Raw genomic sequence first — 18,174 nt, 5'->3', positions numbered from 1 at the left:
CTCTTGACCAGGCCACCCGCGTCTGCCAATGCTGCGTGCCAGCAGAGCAGAGAGCCACTCGAGCTGTCCAGGGAAGGCTTCAGTTCTCAAGGAGACCAACCAACCTCTTCATGACCGGTGACATGTCAGAACCCAGCTGACCCTGCCACCCTGGAGGCCACTTCCTCGCTGGGTGGACGCACATCCCAGGCACAGCTCACCTGCCCTCTCCATGTGGCCTCACCACTTGCACCTTGCAAGGACTCATAGAGCGTCTCATTTGCCAACACGGCATCTTGCATGAGGTTGCCTCTGACAAGGGACCAGCTACTGTGAGGGAGATGGCATAGGGATTGTGACCCAGGAGCACCGTGGCACTCAGAACCTGCCAGCCTGATAGAGTAGGAAAGGCTCCTTAAAGTCCTTAGTAAAGGCTCCGGGTGGGGGCGGCCTCTGCGCCGAGATACAGAATGCTGTGGCCCAAAGATGGGAGCCACCCAAAGGTCCAGCAACGGTGATGGAGAAACAAAACCGGCCCATCTGCACAGTGGAGTGTGATTCTACCACAGGAAGGAGCGAAGCTCAGATGCATGCTGCAACGGAGACCCGAAAGACATGGGCTCAGGGAAGACGTCAGATCCCAAAGACTCATACTATACGATCCTATTTGTATGAACTAGAATAGGAAAAAGCAAATCATACAGACAGAAAGGAGACTCGTGGTTGCCAGGGGCTGGGGAGGGACTGTTTAATGGGTAAAGAACGCTCCTTTGGAGTGCAAAAAGTTTTAAAATGAGAGAGAGGTGGCGGCTGTACCTGGTAAATATACTGATTGCATATTTTAAAGTGGGGGATTGTAGGTTATGTGTATTTCACCTCAATAAAAATAAAATAGAGCCGGGCACGGTGGCTTACACCTATAATCCCAGCACTTAGGGAGACAAAGGTGGGCAGATCACTTGAGGTCAGAAGTTCGAGGCCAGCCTGGCCAACATGAAACCCCTTCTCCACAAAAAACACAAAAATTAGCCAGGTGTGATGTCAAGTGCTGTAATCCCAGCTACTAGGGAGGCTGAGGCAGGAGAATCGCTTGAACCCAGGAGGCGGAGGTTGCCGTGTGCTGAAATCACGCCATTGCACTCCAGCCTGGGCGACAAAGCGAGACTCTGTCTCAAAAATAAATAAATAAGAAAAGAAAAAAGGTACATTGCATATATTTTGAAACATCACCCTTAAACAAATAAATTAAATTAATAAATAAGAAAAGACAACAGGTACAATGTATATATTTTGAAACATCACCCTTCGGGATATGATATATGTTTGAACCCACGGATTACACAGTGCTGTGTCCCCAGTAACCAGAAGACATGGGCCGGGAACCAAAGTGTGGAGGCAGGAGGGATGCTTCTCTGTAGGGTGAGAGGTCCTGGTGCCCGGTGTGGGGCGCTTCCTTCAGGGACAGTAGTGAGGACCCCGCTGACCTAACGCTGCAACTGTTAGCTGGTCACACAGGAAGTGAAGAAAGCAAACCCTCCCTTGCCTACCAGGAGGAGCTGTGGTCACTGCTACGTCAGGGAGCAGGGACCTGGATTCCAGGCCCCACTTGGTGCCAGCAGGGTAACAGTAACGGACAAGCCTGGCAGCCAGGCCTGGCCAGGGCAAAGCCAGCCCTCAAGGAGGGAGGCCTCCATCACTCCACGGCAACAACCTCGGGCCGGAAGTGCCGGTCCAGGAAGAGACACCGGCGCGGGATGGAGGGGGAGGTGGTGATCTCAGGTGCGACGCTGGAAGGCCTGAGGGCCACAGGGGCTGCAGCGGGACTCACAAGCTCTCCTGATTTAAGAGTTTGGGGAGGAATGCTATTAGCCACCACCCTGAAGAATCAAGGACAAATCAGAATGGACTTGGCAGGGGCTTCGGGGGACTTGGACAAACGCAGGGGTGGACTCCAGCAGCCAGCATCAGTGCCCGGCCCAAACCCCCACCCACCCCCCATCCACCCCAGATGACTTGCAGGCACTCCCCAGAGAGCATCCCCACTTCCCTTTTCCTTCCTGGAAGGGTTTCCCTGGCCACAGGGGGCTGCTGAGTCTGTGAATGAGGGAGACTGAAATGCTGGAGTGCCAGAGCCCCTGAAGGACCCCCAGAACAGTTGGGGATGGGAACAGTAGCTGAGTACTCCAGCGCCATTTACCATCCCAGCGCCATCCACCACCCCAGCGCCAACCACCATCCCAGTGCCATCCACCACCCCAGTGCCATTCACCATCCCAGCACCATCCACCACCCTAGCGCCAACCACCACCCCAGCACCATCCACCACCCCCGCACCATTCGCCACCCCAGCGCCATCCACCACCCCAGTGCCATCCACCACCCCAGCGCCATCCACCACCCCAGCGCCGTCCACCATCCCAGTGCCAACCACCATCCCAGGGCCATCCACCACCCCAGCACCATCCACCACCCCAGCGCCATCCACCACCCCAGTGCCATCCACCACCCCAGCGCCATCCACCACCCCAGTGCCATCCACCACCCCAGCACCAACCACCACCCTAGCAGGACCACTCGGCACATCATGGGCCTCTGTTCTCGGAGGGTCCCCAGCAGGCTGAGTTGCTTTGCGGGCCCTCTGCTTCCCATCCTGCTTCCCCCTGTGCCTCACAGCAAATCCTAGACTCCCCTCCAGAACAGCCACTTGTGCCCAGACCCTTGTCTCGGGGTCTGCTTTGCAGGGAAGCCACCTGAGACTAAGGACCCTGCAGGCTGTCCCAACAAGGGCGGTCCTGACAAGGGCAGTGTTAGTCGCGTCTGAAAAACAGAAGGAACGTGCAGGTGGCTCCGGCTGATGGTTTTCCAGAATGAACCACAGATGCGACCGTGGCAGACACTGCAGGCGCAGCGGCCAAGCCCCACCCAGCCTGTCTGAAGGCAGCTGCTAACTAGACTTTGTTAAGAAGTGAAAATCCAGGGCAAGGCTCAACAAACGGGGTGCCTGGAAAGAGGCTTCAAAGGGGACTTCACCAGGCAAAGGCAAGGGCAGCCCCTCCCGGGGCACTGCCAGGACGCCGCTCCCTGGGTCCGTCTTCCCCCTGTCACCCTGATCCCAGCACCCAGCGCCTTCTCTCATCCACAGGATGGCGGGAGCCTCTGACCTGGTGGTGTGTGCTCTGTCCTCACCCTGCAGCCAGGGGAGCTTAATCTAGTGGCATCTGGTGACGTCCCTGCCCCACCCTCATCTCACCCCACACTCTCCACTCACACTTAGAATTCTGCCATTGCTCCCTAGGGTTCCAACGCAGCTGGGTCGCCAGGACCGCTGGGCCAGGGTTTCAGATATTGAAATACTGCGTTACAAGTCAGGGTCAGTACGCAGTCACTTCCCCACCCCCATCCCCCAAACGCCGGGGTCTCAAAGGGACTAAAGGGTTAACTCCACAACTGGCCCCGGGACATTACTGCAGCCTGGCTCACAGCTCTCCTTCTAGGGCAGAGGGGGGTGGTCATTGTCGAAATCCCCTTGGTGCGTCCACCATGCGGCCCTGCCCCCAGCCCCACCTCCTCCCCGCTGTCCTGGGTCACCAACTCCCTGGCCTGTGCAGAACCCAGGCGCTGGCCCCACTCCCTCCTGCCACAGAGCACAGCCTGTCTTCTCTGTCTCGGAGGCTACGGCCCCAGCTCTCCACCTCACTAACTCTTACTCATCCCTCAAAATCTTGACTCAGATGCCGCTTCCTCCAGGAAGTCCTCTCTGACCTCCAAGGCAACTCTGGCCCCCGCAGAACTGAGTGCCCGCCCTCTCGGCACCGCCCACGTTACACTCTTGGTTCTCAGGTCACTTGGCTAACACCTCCACGTTGTTAGCTTGTTGGGGCCGGAGCAGGTTGGGTTGGATTTGTTCTGTTTTGGTTTTTTCCCCGCTGTATCCTCAGCACTGTGCAGGGCACCCAGCCCAGAGCAAGAACCTGGCTAAGGGAATGAATGGACTAATGAATGGAATGCCGTCCTCGCTGGCTCCGAGTTCCCTGCAAGCTCCCCACCCAGGAGGTGTGGGCTCCGCTCTGACTCCGGACTCTCGGGAGTACTTCAGCTGCATGGAGCAATCTGCTCAAAAGCCCAAATGGACTCCTTATCTTAAAGGATTGCACAAAACCCTGGAGCTCGCTTTAATCCCAGCTGTCCATGTAGAGAACACGCAAACCAACAGTGCTCAGGGCACCGGGGTGAACTCACTGATCCTTAATCAGCAGCAGATGCTGGGAAGGGCGTGAGCAGGCTTTTCTGAACCATATGGACTGTTTCTTAACGCTCATGTTGAAAATTCTTCAGAGGCAGATCAGGCTTTAGCTGGAGGCCTCCTCTTCTTGCGGGTCATGCAGGCTTTAGCTGGAGGCCTCCTCTTCTCTGATCCGGCCTGGTGCTTAGGGTAGGGTCCATTCCTCCTCTGACCTCCCAACCTCATGGGTCAAGACCTCCAGGGGTAGCCCAGGCAAGGACCAGGCGAGGGGCACCTCCATCAGCTGCCAAGAAAATGCAAGTCCGACATCTCGAGCCCGTAGCCCATTTTCCTGTCAGGACTTGGGCAGAATTTCATCCGAGTTAGCAATGGCTTGTCCTCTGACAATCAGGTGACAAATACTTACCCAGCACCTCCTGCACGGTGGCCAGAGGGCCTGAGAGGCAGGCGGAGGCAGGAAGAAGTGGTCGGGGTACTGGAGGAGTTACAGTGGCCCTGGGGTCAGACGTGGGTTCAAAACACAGCAAATCATTTTACCCCTGACTCCGCAGTCCCCTCATCTATAAAATAGAAAACAAACAAACTCTCCTTTCAGAGAGGTGGCAGACGCGCTGCACCCGGCACCTAGTAGGCCATTCATACACGGAAATGACTTTGTGATGTGCCCCCATCCAAAAGGCTCTGAGCTCAATAAAAGACAGCCCTGGTGATGGCCACTCCCCCCGGCTGTCCCAGGAGTCGATTTCTCACCACAGATGGATTCTGCTTCTAGCTCAGATTATGATGGTGCCCCTTCTTCGTCCACAGAGAGAATCCAGACCCAGGATTGCGAGCACGCCGACGAGAAAAGAAAGACAGGAGAGTCAGGCACCAAATTCACGGAGCAGGTCACGCCCCAGGAACAGGGCAAAGAGGCTGTTGCTGTTTCTGCAGTTTCCTCTGATAAGAGGAAGCGACGTGGCCCACGTGCTCTGCTGGAAGGTTCCTCCAGTGAGCTCTCAGGTGAGAGGAAGTGGCAGAGCCCCCAACACCCAGAGGCACACAGCACAAGACAGGACGGTGTGGCACACACAGAGACACAATAACAGAATACTCCATCCCCGCCTCTCTCTTTTTGTTATTCTTGGGTATCTTTTTTTTTTTTTTTTTTAGAGACAGAGTCCCTCTGTCGCCCAGGCTGGAGTGCAGTGGTGCCATCTCGGCTCACTGTAACCTCCACCTCCTGGGTTTAAGCGATTCTCATGCCTCTGCCTCCCAAGTAGCTGGGATTACAGGCACCTGCCACCACACCCGGCTAATTTTTGTATTTTTAGTAGAAACGGGGTTTCACCACGTTGGCCAGGCTGGTCTTGAACTCCTGACCTCAAGTGATCTGCCTGCCTTGGCCTCCCAAAGTGCTGAGATGACAGGTGTGAGCCGCCGCACCCGGCCTATTCTTGGGTATCCTTATTGAGCAGTTACTCTGGCCAGATCCCCAGCTAAATGCTCTCCACCCTGTATCTCACAGATTCCTCCCAACGAACCAACCTGATCACCGGGATTGTGCACATGGAAGGCTCTGAAGTGCCAATAACTTGCCCAGGGTCCCAGGCAGAGCAGTGAAGGTTTGGACACAGGCTGAGGTCTATCAAGACACTCATGCAGAAGGGAAGCCTCTGTGCCGGAACAGAGGCCCGTCCTCCACACACACAAGTGGAACCCAGAATCCTCTGCTGATTCTCAGGAGGTTGATGCTCAGGTCCCACTGCCTGTCTCTTCTAAATATGGGATGTAATCGTGTCAGAGTTGACTTCAGAGCGTCCGCCTCATTGTATACCTGCTATGGTGCAGGCTCAGCCATCTGCAACTTCTATTGTCCCCCTGGAACCCGGAAGGAAGGAGCCCCTCCCTCCCGGGGGTGTTGGGCATCCCTATATGCACCAGCAGACCTCTCCTCCCTGTCACAGACAAAGCACTGAAGCCCCTAGAAGAAATGGCCACCAGTAGTAAGGGGCTGACTCCAGCATCTACCACATGCTGGCGCTTTGCATCATTGACCCTCTTCAACCTTCCCAAACTGTGTGACATGGTGACATCACCCCAACCACCCTGACTCACAAGGACCCAGGCTCCTGGAGGGGACCTGACCCCGGGCAGTGGAGTTTGGATTTGAACCCAAGTTGGTGGCTCCAGAGGCTGAGCTCTTCTCATCACAAGGCCCTGTGACCCTCCCAGGGGATGTTCCCCGCTCAGCCCCTTTCCTCTGGGGACAGCCACACTGGGGAGGGTGGTTCCTTGCAGCAGGAGCTGGGTCCTTTCTTTCCACCTGCATGATCAGCTCATCCAAAGCAGGGCTCCGTACTGGTGTCTTTCTCTCCTTCCTGCATCCACCTCAGGGTGAGAAATGAAGCAGGTGTTCCAGTACGATCTGGAATCATCCCGGAGCGAGTGTGGCCCCATGCAAGGAGGGAGATGTGCTCCTTCTAGGAGGAATGGAAAACAGGTTTCATCTCTTGGAATGATTCTGGAGCCAGTGTGGCGCCATGCACTGAGGGAGATGTGCTTCTTCTAGGAGGAATGGTAAATAGGCTTCATCTCGGAAGCCCCCTGCAACCCAGGGGTAGTGCCCCTCCCAGCCAGCTGAGAGGTTGTGTATACAAGTCAGCAACAGCCAGATCGCATACAAAAACAGGACTCTGACCCACAATCTACAACAACGCACCCAGGATACAAGGCATTACCCACTGCAATCAGCCCAGGAAGCCACCTGCCACCCATAAGTCAGCCTTGCAGAGAAGGTCAGACCACCGTCTCTTGCAAACAGTCCAGGAAGCGAAACAGTAACTCCTGTAACAATCTGCCCAAAGTGGCCTGGACTTGGTGAATAACTGATACGTTTCCTAACGTTTTCCTTCCTTCCAACTTAGGACCAACCAGAGAAAACTAAATCCGTATCCCTAGCCCATCGCACAGGACACTGCTTCTAGTCAACCACTTCCAGCTTCCCGACACCAACAGCCTCCAACCAGGGCTCACCTGAAGTCTTCCCTTTTGTCCTCTATGGTATCAGGTTTTTCTACTTCTCTGCCTGCCTTTGAGCCTCTGCTAAAACACAAGTGACAGTGGCTGACTCCCATGCTAGAGTCAGCCTCTGCCTGTTCTCGCTTGGGTGGTCTTCGTTTATTTTCACCAAGGGCACTGTGTAAAGAAGGGGTCTGAGACTCCTTCTGGGCTTGGCGGCCAATTAGCAACGTCTGCCACGGCACAGGCGGTGCGCAGGGGGGTGACCTGGATGCTCAGAATCAGCCCCTCCAAGGGTACTTCCTCCTGCTTCCACCAGAAAGATGCCTCTGTCCAAGCACCCTCCTTCTGCTTCCCTGATCCCGGGCGACTGGGTGAAATGCAGAAGGGGCAGCTGGTAGGGGAGCGAGGGAGCTTGCTCCCCCACTGAGCTAACGAAAATCACGGCTTGGCACTGGCAGTTTTCCTCTGCCCCTCAACTTACACTGGAATGAAAAATGCAACGTGGAGCTTCTGCAGGCAGACAGCAGACGTCCCCAAACTCTGATCGTTTGATCACAAAATCAGCACAACACTGATGAGATCACAGATGGTTAAAATCCCCCCAGGCAGGGCAACAGGGCAGGATCCCAAGGACAGAGCTCGGCAGAGGTGGCCGCCTGCCCATCAGGCTCTGACTCCCTCCGAAGCACAGTCACTGTGGGAAGCAGCTGCCCACAGGGACATTTCCCAGCGCCCTCGTCACTGGGCGGAACCGAGGCACCAGTTCTCAGCAGTGGAAGCTCAGAAGTGACAGAAGCACTTCCGTGTGGGTACATGCGGACACCAGCGCCTCCATGCACTCTCTGTAAAGGGCTCAGAGAAGCCACCAGACAAAGGAAGCCAGGTTTTTACGCAACTGCTCAGAGGAGAACTGCCTGAGCAGGGGCGGCTGCACTGGGCCCCGCGTGAGTGAGGCTGCATCCTCTGTGTCCACTGTCACGCTGTGCAAGGCCAGGCAGCCAGGTGACCGCCACCCACTGCAGTCGTATTCACATACCTAAAGGCATGAGGCATCCAGCATGAAGGGGCATCCTCTGTCCTGGAGGAGATAAGGCTTATGCCTGTAATTCCAGCACTTTGGGAGGCCGAGGTGGGTGGATCACTTGAGGTCAGGAGTTTGAGACCAGCCTGGCCAACATGGTGAAGCCCTGTCTTTACTAAAAATACAAAAATTAGCCAGGTGTGGTGGTGCGTGCCTGTAATCCCAGCTACTCAGGAGGCTGAGGCAGGAGAATTGCTTGAACCTGGGAAGCAGAGGTTGTCGTGAGCCGAGATCGCACCACTGGACTCCAGTCTAGGCAACAGAGCAAGACTCCGTGAAAGAAAGAGAGAGAAAGAGAGAGGAAGGAAGGAAGGAAGGAAATGAGCAGGCGCCCATGCAGAGGGCACGTGGGAATGAACGTCCCTGCCTACTCTTGGTAGAGGTAGGGGCTGGGTTGCTTTTGCAGAGGTCATTTGTCAGTCGGCATCAAAATATAAGAAAAGGCATTCGTTCAGAATCTATAGTCCTGACCTGCGAAGCCAGCCTCAGAAGTAACAAGCCAAGTTCAGAAGGTTCAGGGAGCATTGTCTGTATTAACAAATCAGTGGGCATCCCCTAAAAGTCCCTCACCAGCAGACTGGAGGAAAGAGGGTTTGCTGTGCTCGTGGCGTGGGGCACCCATATGGTGCCCTAGAACATGGGGGACTGCCAAATTCAGCCCTGCCCACCGTCCCTCCTCACCGAGGAAGGGGTCCGCACAGGAGAGATGAGCCCCCGACGGTCAGTGTGCCCGGCTTCTTCCTATCAGGGCTGTGGTTCCATGCCGCCTGATGGGAACTCCAGCAGAGCCGACTGGGGCCTATGATTTGGGCTCAAACCCAGATCTGGAGGTTCTCCCTCTCCAGCTAACTGGTGGTACAGAAACTCAGGCATGACCATGCTCTAGGGCACAGGGCAGGGAGAAGGGGAGCAAGAAGGCTGGGCCCGTGGGGATGTGGGCTCAGCTCTCAGCTCTGCCTGCATGGAGCAGGGGAGGGTGAGTGACCCAGCTGGGAGGGTGCTGAGATCTCTCCACCTGAAGAGCAACAACATCCTCATGAAAGTAGTGACCATTGAAACTGCTGATGGACAAACACACAGATGGCGAGGAGCGTGGGCCACGCAGAGTTCATTCACCGTGGATTTCCAGGCTGGGGCATTTCAGCAGAGCTCTGTCTCTGTCTCTGATCATCGGACCTGGGGAGATTTTCCCTCCCAAGTGAACCTGGCTCAACTGTTTGAATTGTCCACAATGAGCACGGATGCTCTTTGTAGAGAAACAAACTATTTGTAATGAGTTGGCAGAGAGGTTATCACGGAAGGAACCTCCTGTAAGGTGGCAGAGGCAGCGTGGCATAGACACCAGGAGAAAAAAGGCCCCCACACTGGGCAGAGCCTGGTCCTGGCCAGGAAGAGGCACCCTGCGAGGTAGGACAGAGCCACCATGCGGTTCTTCCCAGCGTTCCCATGAACACTCGCCGGCAAGCACCTCCCTCCACTTTGTCCCAAGCCCGCCAGGCACGTGGCAGCCTGAGACTCCCTCACCCACCGTTTCCTGGAGAAGGCCATCTGGCACTGCCCGTTGTGTGTGTGTGAAAAAGTCCCGGTCTGGGTCCCTGGGTCCCACCACGAGTGGCTTCAAGGCTTGGACATGCCCTTCCCTGCCTGGGCCACTCTCCCCCTCCATCCAACAAGGAAGAGGCCACAGAGCCCTCTCCATGGTCCCACCCAGCCCCAGGAATCCTGTGATTTCATGAGCCCATGGTTATTATCCCTGGATAAACTCTTTAGCCCACAGCATCACAGGCTGAGGAGCCAATTCCAGAACCGAGTGCTGTGTAGGCGTGAGGCGCACACCCGCAGTGCCAGCCCAGCTCTGCCTTCCATGGAAAATCCACATCTGAAGGCCTGGCCCGGGCACCTAGGACTCACCAGCCTCTGGGCACTGAGTCTGGATAGAATTTAGGAAAGTCTCAGGCCAGGCGACTTCCCGGAGCAATGGCACCGCTCCCTGGCTTGCGGGGCAAAGGCGCTGGGCCAGCCTGGGTGCGATCCCCGTTGCCAGGAGACTCGGACATACCTCATAACCCCTGCCAGGCCCCGCCAGCCTCTGCCAGACCCCACCAGGCTGAGCTTGGGAAATCCAGTGAGGTAGGAGAGCAGGAGGACCCCTACCCAGGAGCGGCGGGGCCTAGACACAGGCTGGCTCTGCCTCTTCCTGTCTTCACAGCCTGGAGCATGATGCTTTACCCCCGTTGGCCTTGGTTTCTCATCTGTCCAGTGAAGGGGTTTCAGCAAAGTTCTCAGCAAAGGCAGCTGTGGCTGACGCTGCCCGTCCCCCAGCCCTCCCTGACCTGCAGCCTCTAATGTAGAGTTTCTCTGGTGTCCCTCCGTGGCGAGGGACAGGAGTGGGGAGAAATGCCCCAGCTTCCTCTCCCTCAGACGGAACACTCAGGGGGGTTCACCACTGTCATCCAGAGGTCCCCTGGGGACTGCACCCCAATTTCTCACAGTGGTGGCCAGCTTGATCACGTACCTCACTTCCGTATCAGAGCTTCTTGGGATCACCCCCACAAATAAACTACTCACACTCAGGTATCCTCTCAGAGGCTGCTTCCAAGGGACCCCGACCTAAGGCAGCCATGCCAGACACAGAAAGCCTTCTCCTAAAGTACCAGGTAGTCAGTGTTTTAAGCCGTAGGAGCCACGGGGCAAATTGAAATTATTATGCAGGCATGTAGGTGCCCAGTGGAAAGGTACACCTTGAAAGATGCAAGATCTTAGGGCCGCACAAAGCAGGCAGCAGGCCACATGTGGCCTGGGTCACAGTTTGCCGACTCCCGCTGTCACATATGGACCCCAGTTCTCAGTGGTTTAAGGAAATAAATGCCAGGCACAGTGCCTCCTGCCTATAATCCCAGCACTTTGGGAGGCTGAGGCAGGTGGATCATTTGATCCCAGGAGTTCGAGACCAGCCTGGGCAACGTGGCAAAACCCCATCTCTACAAAAAACAGAAACATTAGCCAGGCATGATGGCATATGCCTGTAGTCCTGACTACTCAGCAGACTGAGGCAGGAGGATTACCTGAGCTTGGGGAGGTCAAAGCTGCAGTGAGCTGTGATCCCACCACTGCAATCAAGCCGGGGTGACAGAGTCAGACGCTGTCTCAAGAAAGAATAGAAAAGAAGAAAAGAGAAAAGAGAGAGAAGGAAGGAAAAAAGAAAGAAAAGAAAGAGAGAAGGAAAAAAGAAAGAAAGAAAAAGAGAGAGAAAAAGAAGAGAAGGAAACAAAAGAAAGAAAGAAAAGGAAGGAAAGAAAAGAAAGAGAGAGAGAAAAGGAAATTTTGCTTCTTGCTTAGATAAAGTCCAATTGGCAAGGGGCAGGTAGCACGGGATTCTAGGCCAGGTTCAGGGGCCTGAGCTGATAGATGCTCTGCCATCTGCCACACAGGGTTTCTCAAAGTCACTCTGGGCATCAGTGTCCACCCAACATCCAGTTAGTGAAGGAAGGACAGAGGGCACGGGGGTGGCACAGGAGGCTTTTATGGGCCAGGGAGCAAAGTGACGCGTGTGCTTCTGCCCACTCCATCTGCCTGACCTGAGCTGCCTGGCTCTGCTCAGTGAGAGGGGGTGTTGGGGAACATGGCGCTAACCCAGCATCTGGTCCCAGCAATACCCAATGGGCAGCCAGCCACATCCTCCCCAGGGGCAAGGATGATGGTAGTCAGGACACAGACTGGCAGTGGCACCTTCTCCCCAGAGCAAGCACCCCACTTAGCTGCATGCTAACAACTCCCTTGCTTGTCTTCACAGCTTCCTCCTCTTTTTTTTTTTTTGAGACAGAGTCTCGTTCTGTTGCCCAAGCTGGAATACGATCTTGGCTCACTGCAACTTCCACCTCCTGGCTGCAACCTCCACCTCCTGGTTTCAAGTGATTCTCCTGCCTCGGCCTCCTGAATAGCTGGGATTATAGGCATGCACCACCAAGCCCGGCTAATTTTTGGATTTTTAGTAGAGACAGGGTTTCACCATGTTGGCCAGGCAGGTCTCGAACTCCTGACCTGAGGTGATCCACCCACCTCGGCCTCCCAAAGTGCTGGGATTACAGGTGTGAGCCACTGAGCCCAGCCAGCTTCCTCCCCTCTGTGTTCATCCCTAAGAACATGGAGTTTAGGGTTGCCTGCTTTGGAACTTTGTATTATTGCATTCTGTTGTTTAGCATTTTCTGCACATTACACTGGCCATTTTTCTGTGTGTTTACATATCTAAAGATCCTTTACTGTCGATACTGTATCTCCCCATGTGATTGACCTGGCCCGAATGGGGTCCCAGCGTCCCCACGAACACTCGCCAGCAAGTACCTCCCTTCACCTCGTCCCAAGCCTGCCAGGCACGTGGCAGCCTGAGACTCCCCCACCCACCGTGCCCTGGAGAAGGCCACCTGGCACAGCCCGTTTTGTGTGTATGAAAAAGTCCTAGTCTGGGTCCCACCCCAGCAAATCCAGCCAGGTGGTCTTCAGCAAAAGAGACATCACAATCTCCAATTACCCCAATTTACTTACTCATTTTCCTACTGGGGGCGGCTGGGCGTTTCTGGGCTCTGGCTGTCTCAGCATCAGTGCTGTGAAGGTGTTTGTCCACACACCTCCTGGGGCATAGTGTGTTTCCCCAGGAGAAGGGCCGCCGTGCCATGGCAGGTCCAGTTTTGACAAACAAGGTACGTGGTACTGAAGGCTATGCTGCTGTTCCCGTCCCTCAGCAGGGCAGGCAGCACAGACGCGACCTGCAGGGACATGGCTTCCACCTTGCAGAGTCCACCCTCACACTTCATGCTCGTTACCGCCAGTGAGGTGCACAGAGCGGGGGTCGTTGTTCCCACCTGACAGATGGAAGCAGCAGCTCTGCAGCCGGAAGGGGGGCATTGCGGCTGTACCTCGGCGGCAAGGCTTGGCTCGGAAAGGATGTGGACCTCCCTGGTATCTACTCCAGTGCACCCAAGGGCAACCCTCAGGGCCCTGGGGACCTCCTTAGTCTTCACCACATGCCACGTAGGAGGGTGAGACCTGCGTTCTCTTTGAGCCCAGCATCAGGCCTAGCCGGGCCAGGTCAATCACATGGGGAGGCAGCCTCAGGGGGAGGCAGGAAGTTCCAGGGACTTCACCACCCTCCTTGGCATGTAAACTTTAATGTTCAGGATGCAAGTTCCACCCTACCTCACAAAGATAACGAAATTCCCTGCGGAAGCCGACAGCGAGCACCTTTCCTGTAGGCCCTGGTGCCTCGCGGGTGACCGGCTCACGGGGCCATATGACTGTACCCACGTCCCCTCCTCCTATGGAGCACCTCTTCCCATTTTACTTCCCGCGCATCCGGCAGAAATGGTTAGTCGGGCATCCACAGGACAGATTCCAAACCCACCACCAAGTGTAACCTTTGCCAATTCTCCCCCTGAGCCTCAGTTTCCCTCTCATGAGAGGGTGAGGAGAGGTGATCTGTGAGGGTCTGTTCAGCTCTGGAATCACACAGCGCATAACTGGGTCCTCGGAACTCGTGCACAGGCCTCAGAGAGCACGTGGGGCTCGTTGCCTTAAGGAGATCAGTGTGACGTTAAGAAGACATTTTCCAAGGTTGTGACTTTGCTTTAGCCCCGTCTACATAACCAAAGGACCAAAACACAGCCTCTGGAATGAGGGAGGGTTGTAGACGTGTTCTTTGTCACTTCAAGGGGTAAAAACTGCAATAAACAAGAGACATTTAGGACATTTAGGGAAACTTCCTCCCAGAATGGCCAACGCAGGAAGGAGGTGGACCAGTCAGGGCCAGCAGGACACAGAAAGCTAAATCCCAGGGGTCAAATGAACAGAGTGCAAGGGCGGGGCTGCCCCAGGTGGACGCCTTTGCCATCACAGCCCCGGAGGTACTAGCGGTGCAAGCATGGTGACCATACCCGGTGGGACTCAAGACCCTGGATGGCAGCCGTTGCCAGAACTCGGCCAGGCAAGGAGTAGGGGACAGCTTCCTGCCATCTTCCCTTTGATCTTCTGCCATGGCTGTCCATTGGGCAAACCAAACGGGAAGCCCGTGGGCCAGAGAGCACTAGGAATGCGATCCTTGGAGATCAGCTTCCCAGGCCATAGAGCAGGACGCAGAAGAGAAGAGAACCAAATGGATCTGGGGGCCAAAAGGAGAGTAAGCAATTCAGAAGGTGACAGCCTCATCATGGTAGACAGCGCCTAAGATGGCCCCAGTTACCCTGCCCCCCAGAACGCAGGCTCTTGGGCAATCCCCTCCCCTTGAATATGGGTGAGACCCACGAGTTGTTTTTAACCCACGGAGTGTGGTAAAGGTGGAAGGCGTCCCTCCGGCACTGACCACCCATGAGATTGTGATGTCTCTCTTGCTGAAGACTGCCTGGCTGGATTTGCTGCCACACGCAGCCATGCTGGGGAGGCCCGCGGCACTGGACTGAGGACAGCCTCCAGCTAATACCCAGCTAGGAGCTGAGATGACCTCTGGCCAACAGCCTGCAAGAGATGGAGGCCCTCAGCCCCACAACCACAAGGAAACAGATTCTGCCAATGACCATGAGCACTGGGGAGGGATCCCTCCCAGACAGGTCTGCAGATAAGACCGAAGATGCAGCCGACACCCCTGATGGCTGCCTCTGAGACCCTGAAGATGAAGACCCTGCTAAGCTGTGCCTGGCCCCAGAAAACTGAGATAATAAACATGTGTTGTTTTAAGCCAATCACTTTGCGGTAATGTTGTCATACAGCACTAAGTAGCTAACAGGTAACTTGGTACCTGGAAGTGGGGGCTGCCATAAGGAATACCTAGAAGTGTTGGGGCAGCTTTCGAACTGGACAGGGGCAGAGGGTGATTTGGGAGATTGTGGTAGAGAAAGCCTAATTTGCCTTGAGTAAACTGTTGGTGGAAATCTGAGCTTTCAGATGACTGCCAGAGGCCGGGCGCAGTGGCTCACGGCTGTAATCCCAGCATTTTGGGAGGCCGAGGCAGGCGAATCACCTGAGGTGGGGAGTTCCAGACTAGCCTGGCCAACATGTTGAAACCCCTACTAAAAATACAAAAATTAGCCAGGCGTGGTGGTGCACACCTGTAATCCCAGCTAATGGGGAGGCTGAGGCAGGAGAATCACTTGAACCCGGGAGGCAGAGGTTGCAGTGAGCTGAGATCACGCCACTGCACTCCAGCCAGAGCAACAGAATGAGACTTCATCTCAAAAATAATAATAATAACAATTTTTAAAAAGATCACTGCCAGAGAGGACTCAGAAGGAAGCAAGGACAATGTCACTGAAAACTGGAGGAAGGGAGATGCTTTCAAAGTCGTAAGAGCAAGTTCAGCAAAATCGTCACCTGCAGCTATGCAGCAAGGAAGATGGATTGAGGCTGGGCTGGGTTACTCAGCTGAAGAGGCTTCCCTGAAAAGTCTGGGAGGTACTGTTTGGTTTCTTTTTGCTGCTTACAGTACAAAGCAAGAGGAAAGAGATATATCAAGGACAGAACTGTTAAAAAAAAAAAAAAAAAAGAACCAGGACTTGATGATTTTGAAAATTCTCAGCCCCTCCCAATGGTAAATGGTGCTAAAATTAAGAAATGCAGAAGCACAGGTGGGGCCACAGGGAGTCTGCTGCGCTTCTGGCTCCTTCTGCCAGTGCTCCTGGCTCTGCCGCCACACACAGCGGCTCCTCCGCTTTCCTGGGCTTCCCCCTCTCCTGCTTTCTCATGGGCACGTCCCAGACTGTTCCGGGCCACACTTTTTTCTCTGCTTACATGTTAATGACCAAGGGATGACCTTCAAATTCATGGTATCTAATACTGTCAGCTTCAGGTAGCAATATACACCTAAACGAAATCTCATGGTCGCAATCACTAGGAGATTATTTTTCTTACCCAGCAGTCCTGAGATAAGTGGCTGCTGGTGATGATTCTCACCTCGGTGTCACCGCAGCTGCATCTCTGTGACTCTGGTGGTCTTTTATCCCTGCTTGTTACCCACACTCACGAGTTGGCTGCTGGGTTCCCAGCCAGGACGTCCACATTCAAGATGGGGAAGAGCAGGGGAGACAGAGAAATGTCTTCTGAGCAGCCAGGAAAGTATGGCCTGGTGGAAAAGCTGAGATTGTGACTGCAGAAACTTCTGCTAAAATTCAGAAAAACCAGACACTAAAAGTACCAGGTCACACAAACAAACAGTCCTGTAAGGAGATAAAGACTGGCCTCATGGATGCTCTCAACGGAACCAGGGAACCTCTAGGGAGCTTAAAGGCATGCTAGGAGACACTCTCCCTCGTGGGCTGTGTTGAAGACAGTGCCATGAGGGAGAGGCCCACATGGCTGAGAGAGGCCTAGAGGCAGCCTTCAGCCTCCAGCCAGCAAGAAACTGGAGCCCTCGGTGTGACAGCCCACAAGGACCTCAAACCTCCTGACAGCCATGGGAGCTTGAAAGCAGACTCTTCCCCAGCTGAGCCTCCAGATGAGACCTTGGCTCTGGCCAACACCTTGGCTGCAGCCTTGCAGAGGGCCCAGTCAGGTAATGCCCAGGCTCCTGCCCCACAGAAACTGTTGGGTAATAACTGTGTGTTGCTCTCAGCTGCTCAGTTTGGGCCACAGTCATGCAGCACTAGGTACTAGACCCACTGCAGGGCGGCCATACGTGTGGTAGCAATAGTGGAGAGATGATTTATATACTGAAGAATTTTAGATAAAATAATTTCTGCAATTTAAAGGACTGCACTGTAAAGTAGAAAACACTATTCAACTATTGGAGAGCACCATGGCTCCCAAGACCCATTAGCAAGAGAGAGGGCCCCAAACCCCAGAACACACTCAGGCCCCCGGATTTCTGAGCCATTTGTGATTTGGGAACCTACCTTGGCTCAAGTGGGATATGTTGCCCCTTTCTTTTTCCAAGTTTCCAGACCACCAAAAGATTCTTAAGCTCAGCTCTCCAATGGCTACGAGTCAATGGGGCCGTTACATTTGCTTAGCTGGAGTCATGAATCAGGAAGCTTTAGCATCGCTCCTGGCTCTCTGAAACCATTTGGTGGAGACCTAGTTCGAGAAGCATTAAGGCATTTGGACCTGTCTTCTTCTGCTCAGGTGCCCATAACAACCACCACAGACCGGAGGGCTTAAGCAACTTCTATTCCTGGGAAGTACAAGATCAGGGTGCTGGCCAATTGGTTTCTGATGAGGGCCCTCTCCCTGCCTCATGTCCACACATAGTGGGGAGAGAGAGAAAGAAGAGGAAGTCTTCTCGTCTCCCTGCCTCATGTCCACACATACTGGGGAGAGAGAGAAAGAAGAGGGAGTCCTCTCGTCTCTTCCTATCAGGACACTGATCCTATGGGATCAGGGCCCCATCCTTATGCCCTCTTTTAATCACCTCCAGAAAGCCCTCATCTCCAAGCACAGTGACACCAGGAGCTGGGACTTCAACATATGAAGGCGGGGGGAGTACACAGTTCAGCCCATAACAGACACCCTGGCCATCTGCAGAGGAGGTTAGAGGCCTCTCCCTCAGCCACGGACAAGCATATGGGTCCTGGGCTTTCTCTTATTTCCCTCAACTATAGAGAGAGTGGCCAAAACACTGCCCAAAATGTTTTCCATCACACACGAGCATACACACAAGAGCAATGGATATTTGAGAACAAACGAGTCCACTGGGAAACAGGTTCAGAGTGACTGGGTCCAAGCAAGAAGGACAGGTCTCCCCAGGGATGGCCCACGTGAGCAACGTGTCCTAGAGAGGCCACCAGACTCAGCCAGGACAGACCTCATTGGACAGATGGGGTGAGGACGGTGCCTCCAGCCCAGACACCACGTGGCCGCTCGTCCTTCTCAGTCCAGCCACTGCACTGCT

At 54.7% G+C, this 18,174-nt stretch overlaps 1 long non-coding RNA gene across 1 annotated transcript in view; it reads right to left on the bottom strand.

Annotated features, from left to right (window-relative positions):
* LOC134737978 (uncharacterized) overlaps positions 1-10,324 on the bottom strand; it is a 61,265-nt gene extending 50,941 nt beyond the window's left edge. The window contains exon 1 of the long non-coding RNA XR_010123455.1: positions 10,218-10,324. This is a non-coding gene — a long non-coding RNA (uncharacterized LOC134737978). The remainder of the gene's footprint in view (positions 1-10,217) is intronic.
* Between the last annotated feature and the right edge of the window lie 7,850 nt (positions 10,325-18,174).

This window comes from Pongo pygmaeus, chromosome 13 (genome assembly GCF_028885625.2).
Source record: "Pongo pygmaeus isolate AG05252 chromosome 13, NHGRI_mPonPyg2-v2.0_pri, whole genome shotgun sequence".
Classification (NCBI taxonomy): Eukaryota; Metazoa; Chordata; class Mammalia; order Primates; family Hominidae; genus Pongo; species Pongo pygmaeus.
This window is presented reverse-complemented; position numbering and strand designations above follow the sequence as displayed.